This window comes from Antechinus flavipes, chromosome 3, assembly GCF_016432865.1.
Source record: "Antechinus flavipes isolate AdamAnt ecotype Samford, QLD, Australia chromosome 3, AdamAnt_v2, whole genome shotgun sequence".
NCBI classification, from domain to species: domain Eukaryota; kingdom Metazoa; phylum Chordata; class Mammalia; order Dasyuromorphia; family Dasyuridae; genus Antechinus; species Antechinus flavipes.
The window spans coordinates 487599303-487612041 of record NC_067400.1 but is presented as its reverse complement, the minus strand read 5'-3'; the positions used below and the strand labels follow the sequence as shown (position 1 = coordinate 487612041).

Here is a 12739-nt window from a genome sequence, read left to right as displayed (position 1 = left end):
GATACAATATATGTGTGCAGAACCAAACAGTTTTCTTGTTGCGAGAATTGAATTCAGAAGGTGTAAATAACCCGGGAAGAAAAACAAAAATGCAAGCAGTTTATATTCATTTCCCAGTGTTCTTTCTCTGTGTGTAGCTGCTTCTGTGTGTGTATTGTATTTAAAGCCTGTAGCAGTCTGGTACCTTCCTGCCAATCTTTTTAGATTGATTAATATTATTCTTCACAAAGTTTAAATGATGTTCCTCTTATATGACATTGCATCTCATATACCTCTCTTTCACTCTTTTTAAAAAATAATATTTATTTTTCCTAATTACATGTAAAGAAAATTTTTAACATTTATTTTTTCAAAAAAATATTGAGTTCCAATTTTTTTCCTTCTCGCCTCCCCTTTCCCCTACTTGAGATGTAAACAACTTGATATAGGTTATACACATGCAATCATGCAAAACATATTCCCTTGTTAGTCATTTTGTTAAAAAAAAGACACAAAAGGGGAAAAAAAGAGTGAAAATAGTATACTTTCATCTACATTTAGATTCCATCCATTTTTTTTTTCTCAAGAGGTGGATAGCAAAATAGGAGTTGAGTGGTTTGTGGTTTTTTTCCCCCATGTCCAGTAACTATCTCATTGACTCTCAAGGACCATGAGTGCTTTACTTTCTTTGGCCTCTTGTCTCCAAAAATACTAAAAAAAAAAAAAAAATACTTGTTTTTGTCCTTAGAATTTATTACCAGCCTCAACTCATTTAGCATATTAATATTCATGACATTATTCTTACAGGATTCTTTTATATTTCCCTTCCAGAATCTAAATTTACTCCTATCTGCTATTGTTTGTTTTTAAAACATAATACATTCAAAATGGATTAGCAACCCTTTTTGTAAGGTAAGGAACTAGAAATTGAGAGGATGAACATCAGTTGGGGGAATGGCTGAATAAATTATGGGATATGAATGTAATGGAATATTATTCTATAAGAAATGATGAACAGGCTGATTTCAGAAGAAACTGGAAATTTACATGAATAGATGCTAAATGAAGTGAGTAGAACCAAGAAAACATTGTACACAGCAACAATAAGATTATATGATGATAGAAGTGGCTCTTTTCAACAATGTGGTGGTTCAAGGCAATTCCAATACACTTGTGATAGAGCTATTCTCATCCAGAGAGAGAACTATGGAGACTGAATGTGGATCAAAGTATAGTATTTTTACCTTTTTTTAAGTTGCTGCTGCTGTTTGTTTACTTGTTCATTTTTCTTTCTTGTGTTTTCTTTTTTTCTCTTTTGATGTGATCATTCTATTGTCGCCTTCTCTTTTCAAGGTAAAGTCCTCTTGATCAGATGCACTCACTCCAAAGGCAACTTAGAATCTACACATTCAACATCCTCTTTGCCAGAATCATATGAAAATATGTTTTTAAAATATATTTTATTGGACTAGAGTATGGCATTATCTGATTCTACAACTATTACTCTTTCCATTAAGCCATTCTGCCTTCTTTGTATTAACAGTAAGGATACTCGGCTTGTGTTGTTGCATCTAGTCACATTTTCTTTGCCTTTTATCTTGAATAAAGGTAAACAAAGGTACATAATCCAAACAAAATCACTTTATTAAAAGTTATGCATATGATTATTTTTGTCTATTTTAATACACATATTGATACTTTTCTCACTTACTAATAAAAATTCTTAACATTTGTTTTTAAAATTTTGAGTTCCAGGTTCTCTACCTTTCAAAGTCAAAGTCATGTTGCACAAGAAAACATAAATTCTGCCCTCTAAAAAAAAAAAGCTTCAAGAAAAATAAAGTTTAAAAAAGTGTGCTTCAGTCTGTTTTCATACATAATTAGTTCTTTCTCTGCTTATGGATAGCATTTTTCATCATAAGCCCTTCAGAGTAGTATTACATCACTATTTTGCTGATAAATAGCACTCATTCACAACTGGTCATCCCACAACATTGCTATTACTTTATACACAGTACATTTCACTAGAAATACAGACAAAATCCATATAAATATCAAAGAGAAGGGAAAAAGAATTTTTTTCTTATAAATTTGTTTCCTATAAAGCACTCTGGAATGATCCTGAAATGAATTCTTTGGAGAAAGTATTTGGTCAGGCTACTTTCTATACTTCACCGTAGAAGGGAGAAAGTTAGTCAGTGACATCAGGAACTCTTTTCGTTACTTCCCTAAAAAGTATTTGGAAAAGGAAAAAACAGATTTGAAAAAACATAAATGTATATTTGTATGTTATACATATGTTAACTGAAAAGTTTAAACTACATTTGATGTTGATATTAGCCAGTTAATCTTACCCACAGAGAGTTTATTGTATTCCAGAAGACAGAATTTGGAAGCAAGATCATCAATTTGTTAAGATTGTCAAGATCATATTAGTATGTCAATCTACTTTCTCCTCTTTAACTTCAGCATTTTCTTTCTGGTTAACATCAAGATTAATATTGTTAATGTTAACATTAGATAACTTGGGAATTTTGTCTTCAAAATTGTATCTATTAATCATAGATACGTCTTTGGTATTGATGTATCCAAAAGAAGTAGATAGTTAACTGTATCAAATGCTGAATAAAGATTTTAAAAGGTAAGCATGGAGGTGATTTCTTGAGCAAAATCTTCCTCTTCCTGAGTGAATTCACAACAATATATTTTTGTTTTCAATAGACATTAATTATGTAAAGAAATTTCTACGTTTTGACTTAAATCCTGTTTTTGACTTGAATCCATTTTTTTTTCTTTCAGTACTTTCACTGAACTGACCTTAAAGGTTTATAGAAAGTGTTAAAATAAGAAAATCTTCCCCACAGAGCTTCCATAAAAAGAATCTTCAACAATCTTTTGTTTAATAATTATACCTTATCTTTCATGATTCTTGATACTTATGTAAGTATGCTCTGAATTCATTATCTCATTTGATCTTCTTAGTAATCTGACAAGGTGGGGCAGGTATTATTATCCCTATTAATGGACTAAAAAACTGAGCTAGAGAGCTATATTTAGAGACTAGCAAAGTATAAACCAGGTTTTCTGATTCTCAGTTCGTGCTTTTTGCAGTGGGCTATAGTATCTCACGGTTTAAATTATGATATATGAATCCTTCAGGTTTGGCCAAGAAGATTTTTATTGCATAACATCAAATTATGCATTGCAAATTATGCAATGCAATTAATTTGATGTTACTCTCAAGTTACTCTGTGGGTCTTATTCCCTAAAAATATTAGCTTGTGAATTTATAGGCAACAAATGTAGCCAGGTCATAAACATGGTGGAGCACATACATAGGAAATAGGTGAGGGTCGGGCACTCCCATGGAGGCACATGTTTCCAATGATGCAGAACTAGCTCTGCTCTTACAAGGCCCTTATGCTGCTCCGGCTAGGTCAGTTTGCTCCTGATCTCTGTCGGATGCTACTCGGTTCAACATTTAGTCTCCCCGAAGTAAAGTTCTGCAGTATGGTCTCTGCTAAATGTTGGTCCCCTGGATACATTCTAATATATGGGGCGCCACTAAATTCACTTCTGCATGCTGATTAGCTGGAGTGTCTGTTGCCACTAGCTTTTGGCTCAGCTGAAATCCTTTGCTATTTCTTCCTCAGAGAAGAACAGGTGCTGATATACTTTCTTAAAACCTATAGGTTCTTCCCAACGCCTTTAGAAAAGGTAGAAAAAGACAGAAAAACTTTTCACTAGAACCCACAAAAATCCTCCCCTTTATCTTGAGTCTTGACTTTTTAACTTGCCCAGTAGAAGATTCTCAGGGCCAGGCACCAAGTCCTTTAGAACAAAGAACAGAGTCCTCCCAACTGGTTAATGTCTATAGCCTTATCTTTTATTTTTATTTCTATTCCTGTTTCATGATTTTGGATGCTAGTATTAGAGATGGCACTTTAGCCTCACATACCATCCAGTTTTCTATTTATGACTATAAGTTCTGGGATTCCATATTATTCAGTTTTCAAATGCTGGGGACTCTATTTCTGGGCAGATGAATAGTAGTAAAAAAAAAATCACAGAAACAAGCTAAACTTGGTCATAACTTTTTGGTACACACCTGACTACTTTCCTGGACTTTTTATATGTCTTTTCATGACTTTTACATGACTTTTCATGACTGGCCCAAAGATCAGAAGAGCTTTGGGAACACTCATTTGTATCAGTACTATTACTGGAGGAACTGAGTGCTGAGTTTTCACAAACCACAAATAAAAAATTCAGATTGGCAACTTAAAACTGAGCAGAACAATATTGGAATTATTACGCATTTGAGATAGACAATCAGTTATGACCAGAATTTACAGAGAATTGTTGGGTTCAGAATGCTCCATTGTTGTTCAGTTGTTTCCAATTCTTTGTGATCCCATTTAGCAGAGATACTAGTGTAGTTTGACTTCTTCAGCTCATTTTTTAGGTGAGGAAACTGATATCCCAGCTAATAAGTGTCTGAAATGAGACTGAGTTCAAGAAGATGAATCTTCTGAATTATAGACCCAATGCTTGGCTCTATAGTACCATCCAGCCACCTGACTATAATATGATAGTAGAATTTATGATAACCAAAAAGAGACCTATAACTTAGACCAAATGTTGTCAACCCGTGAGTTGCAGATCCAAAGAGACTTCAGAGTTATTATAAAGGGTTTTGATGCAAACACTGTTGTTGTGATCTGTATTTTACCCCAACAAAAAATTCAGAATGATTTAGTATAGTAAAATAAGTATTATAATTAGCATCACAAATATAATTGGTATAATAAATAGCTTCCGGGTACTAGATGACCTCCTACATATATGTATTATTAAATATACGTATATAAAGATGTGTGTATGTATATGTACATGTAGATCTATATAGATATGGATATGGACTTATACACTTTGAGATTTAAAAAAATAAGCAAAACTTTGACAGAGTTTTTCATTAATACAAAGAATTCCCAGTGAAGAAACTCTGTATACTGATGAAGATCAATACATTCTGCAAGTTAGTTTTAAAGATTTGCCCTTGCACAAGGTTTTATAGACAATATTTTTCAGAAGTCTGCTCTTAGCAAAGTCAATTCCCGTTCTACTATGCTGTACTAATTTTTTTAATAATAAACCTCAAGTTTCTTTAAAAGAATTTTTGAAATCATAGGAACATTTTGCCATTATATATTTTCTCAATAAACAAATAGAAACAAATAGCATATTCATTATCATTTGGGATATACAAAACTTTCTGGTGTCAAAAAACTTTTTTGGTGGCTTTCTGTTTGAAAAAAAGTTGAGAACTATTGCTGTAAACTTTAGAAAATAATATTTCACAAAGTTCAGGAAAAAACAGATATAATTTAATGTCCTGAGATTCTCAAAAGGAAGAAGGCTCTTGGATGAATAGGAGTCTCTCAAAAATGAAATTCTGATGATAGATTAACAAATTATCTCACTGAGGAATAAATGGTGGAAATAACTAAAGATAACAATGTGTCCACCCACCTTGGAAATTTTCTGAAGACTAAGAATAAAAGATTCATCTCATAATTACTATAGAAAGCAGCAGAGATGAGATCAGTAGACTCTGCAGCTTATAATTACACTACCATTGCTGGCATCAAACAATAGTATTCAGATGGGAGAAACCTGGTGGATTGAGAGCCAACTGCAACTCAGGAAGACCTGGATTCAATACTTGCCTCTAGCAAATATTGGTAATGTGATATCTGGGAGAGAGATAATTTTGTTTTCCAAGCTCAGGCAGATTCAGGCAATTTAATATACATGTTTTATTATTGTGCAGGGTTATATTAGTGGAAAAACAGTTCCTTGTTTTTACTAATAAATTTACATTTCTCATCTATCCTTATCACCACCTCAGCCCCACCCCTGCCTGCAGCTTTCTCTCCCAAGATAATACTTATAAATATATGTCTAGACATACATACTCTATGGAAATAAGATGTGATAATACAAAGCCTCTGAAGAATTAAAAATAATTCAAAAGGCAAAAAAGAGGCATATGATGGGAGGGGAGGGTGTAAAAAAGCTGCAACATGTAACCAACAAAGACCCCTGAGTAACAGGATGAAAAGATGCTATTCAAAAATTGTGTGATAGAAAAAGATGGTCTGGTCATGTGATAAGAATGAGAGCAGATAGTTGAACAGCTACTGAGCTCCACTTTGTAATGTCAGAAGAAAATAAGAAAAGCTTCTGTCATGTTGGGTAGATTCCCTAGGGCAAACTTCTGTGAGGACATGGGCAAGCATAATACAGTATATTATAGGCATGGATGGGCTGCAATCTGCATCCTTGGAGAGAACTCCCAAATCTAGATGCTCTCAGATCCATTTGAGTTTAGATATATGGATCTTTATTTATATATGACTAATATTCCTTAAAGGATATGAGGATCAAATCAGATAATACACGTAAAAGTACTTTACAAACTTTAAAGAATTATATTCATGCTAATGTTTTAAAATAAAATAACATAACATATAAAACAATCATTTTTATAAAAATATAATATCTCATTTTAAATAGTAAAGTATTCAAAGCTCTGATGTTATTATATTTTTATTATGTTCATTTAGAAATCATTTGGGGTATATAATTGGATATCCTACTGTTGTTTTCATGTTAAATTTTAGTCAACTATTACATAGGAACTAAAAATGGTGTTTAAAAAATACTTGAACAAAAATGTTTGGGTGCAATCTAAACTAAAAAAAAAAAAATTAAACTAAAAAAAACCTAAAAAACTAAAACTAAATCTAAACTAAACTAAAACAAAAAGAAAAAAATCCAGATAATTTCTGTAGCACAAAAGATGACAATGATGTTATATAGTTCTTCCTACCTGAACATGGTTCTGCTTTCTTTTTCTGTAATTTAAAAACTTCACTCTACCTAGTGTAAATATTATTAATGTTTAGTGTGATGAAATCTGTTAAAATGATTGGTTTTAATTTTTTGTGTGTCTTTTGTTATATCCAAGTGATTATGGGCAACAGGTGTATCTATGATAATTCTCTGGTTCCTGGACATTATATATTTGTTGAATCCTCAAGAATAATTTGGAGCTTATTTGTAGTGAAGGGGTTTGTTGCCTGTTAATTTATGGAGCTTCTAATGTATAATTCTGGCTATTTGACCTTGTTTTTCTAGGTATTAGAAAGGAACTAAATTCTTTCAACCAGAAGCAATATGTTATATAGCTTTTACTGTTTCTTTTTCTTTTTCTTTCTTTCTTTTTTTTTTTTTTGGCCAAATCTTCATTGATAAATAAATCCAGCTCCTTAATCATTAGTTCTTTATGATTTCTGGTAATAACTATTTGATTGATAAAAAGTTATGAACTCTTTTTGTTTCTGAAAACAAATCTACTTGACTCGTTCATTTCTTTGTCAGTGTATTTCTGAATTCATAGGGATATTGCCCATGGAGTGTCTTGATTTTAGCCATTTCAGAGACTCCTTCTGGAGATAAACCCGTATCAATTATATTTGATAAATCCAATAGAATACATCTATTATGGACATTTACTTTTGCCTGTGAAGTGGCATCTTTTTGTCCAGAAGGTATTTCTCTAAGTTGTTTTGTTTTTTTCTTTTTAAAGCTATCTTTTCCCTTTCTGATGAGGCATGGTTTGGAAGGGTGACAGAGTTATTAATTTTTCTGTAGCTGCCTTGAAGTGATGATGGGCCTTGAAATTATTTTGATATAGTGTGAGTTTTAAAATAGTTTCTAAATTTCAGATATTTTTAAAAGCTCTTACTCTTCCAAGGGTGTACATTAAAAATGATATTGAAAAAAGCAATTGATTGCTTTAAACATATTCTTCTTATTGAGTTTTTACTTGAGAATACTAATGTCTCTTGATCAACACAGCTATAGCCTTCTCATTTGATGGCATTGGATGTGTCTTACCTGGAAGAAATTAAGATATTTTCAAGGTATTACCTTCTTCCATTCATTCAATTTGACCTCTATATCAAGCGCAAAACTTTATCTATTTTTTCTTAGCACACATTAAAAAATTTACCAATGCAAATAACATTTTAATATTATTGGAGATAATTTTCATGAAATTAAAGAAGTTACTTCATATGTTTTTGGTAGAGCCATGTCACTTGATGTTATATATACACATCAATCTATCATCAATAATTATTACCACATTCTTTTTATCTTTTTGTGGAGTTTAGAGAGCAACTCCCCTTAAGTCTTTACATTGTTTTTATTCTCTTGAATCTGATATTCTGTGCAGGCAAATAAAATGACTTTTAAAAAAATGAATGAGAGTAGTAAGATAGAAATTCGTCATCTATAAACTCATCTTCAAAACAACTCCAGTAATAGGATGATAGGGATATTTATCTCATTCTGTTTCTGTATGGTTCTGATTTTTCTGTTAGTTTCATGTCTCTTAAAAGCTTTTTATTCCATGTATTTTTGAGATCGAATATTTAATATGGTCACATCTATTAAAATGTTATTCTTAATTTATTATTATCATTACTGTTTTGGTTAATTTCTTTGATGTAGGTAAGCTCCAGCAGGAAAAAAAAAATCTCTCTGCTAATGCAGATGAACTCTCTTGAAGCTTAAAACATTAGGGAGTTTCTAGAGCACTGATCAGCTGAATGACTCACTCAGCCAATATGTTTCAGAGCTAATATATGAAGATAGTTTTTCTTGACTTTCTGAGTGACCCTCTATCCACTATGCCTTATAATAGCTTGTCCATATTTTTTAAAATTTCAACCATTAAGTAATGATTTAGGCAATAAGTATTTTTATGGCATCTTTCATAACTGTCTCCTTTTCTCTATTCTTATGGTCATGACCTTCAATTACCTCTCACCTTTGCTGCCAAAGACTCAAAATCATATTCCTAATACTCTAAAACATTTTCCAAATAGTTCTCTGAATCTTTTTTATAAAGAAAAAAATGACCACACACCTCCCTCACTAAGAATCTTCAGTGGCTCCCTATTGCCGTTAGAATAAAATACAAATGTTTCAGTATGGTATTTTAAAGCCCTTTACAACATAAGAAGATCATAAAGAACATGAGATGCACAGGTCTTCAGTAGTAAGTGACTATTGCTGTTATTTCCAATTCCCATCTCTGGTAGTCTGAATCTGTTAGCATTAAAGTCACCCAGAATTATAAGCTTGCCGTCTTTGGGTGCCCTGATGGTGAGGGTCTCCAACTTTTCATAAAATTTTTCTTTGACCTCATCAGGGTTCTTCATGGTGGGAGCACAAGCACTAGTGATGGTGTTGTGGTCTTTTCTGCAAAGGGCAATCTCATTTTTGTGAGCCTGTCATTCACTCCTGTAAGTAGGCATAAAACTTGTTGACTTTATTAGTTTTGGTTGCAAAATTGACAGCAGCTTCATGGCACTCACCTTCACTGTGGCTGCTCCAGAAAAGAGTGTATCCAGCTCTGACTTCAGCAAGAATCTTCATTTATGAGCAGAACTAGGAGATTATACACTTCAACAACAATACTACTGTGTTTCCCCGAAAATAAGCCCTCCCCTTACTGTGTAAGATTCCTCTAAAATAAGCCCTCCCCCGAAAATAAGCCCTATTGAGATTGCTACTGTAGTGAAGGTGATCCCCTGCACTACACACTACATTACGGTACCCTCTAAGTGGGAGTGAGGGGGCATGATGGAGGATAAAAGAAGAACTCAGGGGGCATGATGGAGGATAGAAGGAGCACTCAGGGAGCATGATGGGGTTAAAACATTATTGAGGGGCATGATGGCATGAAAAGAAGGACTGATGGTCATAATTTTATTATTCTGTCTGTTTTGACCCCCAGACATGAGTACAAAAAGGAAGAGCTATACTGTTGAGTACAAGAAAGCAATTGTAGAGGAGTCACATGGCAAGAATCTTGCAGTTTTCTGTAAAGAAAAACTTCTTTTTCTGTAAAGAAAAATATTCAAATGGTCAGAAAATGGAGAGCAGATTATAATAACCTCAATCAACAGGTGGATGAGGGAAAAGGGGAAAAGCGCAGGTCTGGATTAGGTTGGCAACCCTTATATCCTGACTTGGAAATCCTCATTGGTGAATGAATTGCTGACAGGAGAGCAAAGGCCTTGGTTGTGCGCAGGGCTGATATTCCAGCATTTCCCCTTTCAATGGCACCAGAGTTTGAAATGGTCTCAGAAGGATTCAAAGCAAAACAACACTGGTTGGACGGTTTCTTTCAATGGTATGAACTGTCCCTAAGAAGATCAACAATACTGTTTAAGCTGGAAGATGCTGAAGTTATTAAACATGCATTTGCATTCAAGTCCTTTATTGATAGGATCGAAATTTCCAAGTACCAAACCTGCAATATGATTGGTATGGATGAAACTGCAGTGTTTATGGGACAAGGATCTCAAACAAAAATTCATCACAGGGGTAAAACGTCAATCTACATTCCCACCACTGGCTGTGAAAGTGCATGGGTCACCTGTGTTTTGGCAATTCGTTTAGATGGAAAGAAAGCCACACCTCTAATCATCAGTAAGGGCAAGAAAGATAAGATTGAACGTGTATCAGGCATTTTACGTTCTTGAAACCGAAAAAGCCTCGTGTACACAAGCCCGTTATAAGAAAGTGAGTTGATTTAATGCTGCCACTTGTTATGTGAGGTAACCAAAGAGGTCTGATAATCTGGGATTCAGCCAGCACTCACCGCACTAAAGAAATGAAGAACTTCCTTGCAGAGAGAAGAATAGATCAAGTAATGATTCCTGCAGGAATGACTACCTATCTCCAGGCCCTTGATACTGCAATAAGCAAGCCATTCAAGGACCATTTGCGCATGGAAGTCAATGACTACATTGAAAATAGAATGGAAAGAAATCAGCGTGGAAACTTTGTGAAGCCCTGTCTGCAAGAAGTCGTGACTTGGGTGAAGAAGTCATGGGATAAAATTACTGACAGCTGTGTCGCCAAGGCACTACGAGCAGGTTACCTGAACATGACAGATGGGGTCCACTGCTTCTGAAGGAAATAGAGGCACAAGACATCCAGGATGGAATTCAGGGTATGGACACTTATGACGATGTTGTTGAAGAAGATGACATGATCATTATTGAATAAAGGTACTTTTTTTGGTTCACATTTACCTGGTTATTAAAATTGCTGTCAATGTTCATTAAAATAAGCCCTTCCCTGAAAATAAGCCCTCTGGTGGGGTTTTTTTTTTCTGTCCAAAAAAATAATAAGACAGTGTCTTATTATCGGGGAAACACGGTATATGAAGATCAATTCTGATGGACGTGACTCTCTTCAATAATGAGATCACCCAAATTAGTTCCAATTGTTAAGTAATGAAGAGAACCAGCTACACCCAAAGAAAGAACTCTGGGAAATGAGTGTGGACCACAACATCGCACTTCCACTCCTTCTGATATTGTCCACTTGTGTTTTTATTTTCCTTCTTAGGTTATTTTTACATTCTTTCTAAATCCAATTTTTCTTGTGCAGCAAGATAACTATATAAATATGTATACATATATTGTATTTAACATATACTTTAACATATTTAACATGTATTGGACTACTTGCTATCTAGGGGAGGGAGTGGAGAGGAGGGGAAAAGTTGGAACAGAAGGTTTTACAAGGGTCAATGATGAAAAATTATCCATGCATATATATATTGTGTGTGTGTGTGTATATACACATGTATATATATCTTGTAAATAAAAAGCTATAATAAAAAAGAAAGAATCCTCATTTATCAAACTTGTTTTATTCAGGGCTGCTACTTGGATGTGGTATTTGCTGAATTCTCTCACAACAAGAGCTGTTCATCTTTCAGGTCTATTGGATTTCATGTTGTCCTTAAGTATGTGCACCTTCCATGTGTCAATGGTGAGTGGAATAAACTTTGCAGAAGTTTTTGTACATTTTTTTGTTTTAACTGCACAGTGGGATCCCCACTGGCTATGGTAACTAGACACTGCCATGCAGGAAATTGAATTGCTTCCATTTGAATTGTTTTAGGAATAATCTGAAGATCACCAGGCAGGAGAAAACACCAGACACTGAGAGTCTTCCTTGAACTAACTGACAAGCATTCAAACTCTCCTGCAATCTTAAGAGTGTTCTTGTATCACTTTATCTGACTACTTTGTGAGTCTGTGCCCTGTGTGAGATTTCCATAAAGTAGTCTTTTTGGCAAGCGTATGTTTGGCATATTGATATTTTAAATTCGAAAGGGTTGTATAAGAAAATAATCAAACCTAAATTTCAGATATTTCAACTCTTAATATTCCATGATTTTATGTGTTAATTTCAATTTTTGATTTTTTAAAATCTTTATCAAGTACAGACTTGATTTGATGCAGTCAATTGCTAAAAAATAGCTGTGTTACTTTGGGCAAGTCATTTAACTTCTTTATAAAATGAAGCAACTGGGCTACTGATTTCTACTTTCCACCTCTAATTCCTAGAACATCAGTTTCTGGTTGTTTTTCAATTTCTGTATATTTTGTAGTCAATAGAATGGATTACAAAACTCTTCAAAATTCATGAATGACAAAGGGAGGATTTTCCCAAGAGTTAGCTGTTCTTTCACCATTAAAACTACTCTTAGCTATGGAATAGTTGTTTTAGGACTTCAAGAGATCTGGTATGGCAGTTCCATGAAGGGAATGTGTTCCTGAAGGATTTTCTGAGAGTCTTAAATTATTCATTTCTAATA

General features: G+C 33.8%; 1 protein-coding gene across 3 annotated transcripts in view; it reads left to right on the top strand.

The window, feature by feature from the left end:
• FAM76B (family with sequence similarity 76 member B) overlaps positions 1-12217 on the top strand; it is a 93990-nt gene extending 81773 nt beyond the window's left edge. The window contains exons 11-12 of one of the 3 annotated variants that reach the window (XR_007952100.1): positions 11855-11907; positions 12040-12217. The gene's annotated coding sequence lies outside the window, so the exon portion shown is untranslated. Of the gene's footprint in view, positions 1-2778; positions 2843-9853; positions 11151-11854; positions 11908-12039 lie in introns of those variants that run through there. The other 2 variants (XM_051986840.1, XM_051986841.1) reach the window with 2 other exon arrangements.
• Positions 12218-12739: the final 522 nt, after the last annotated feature.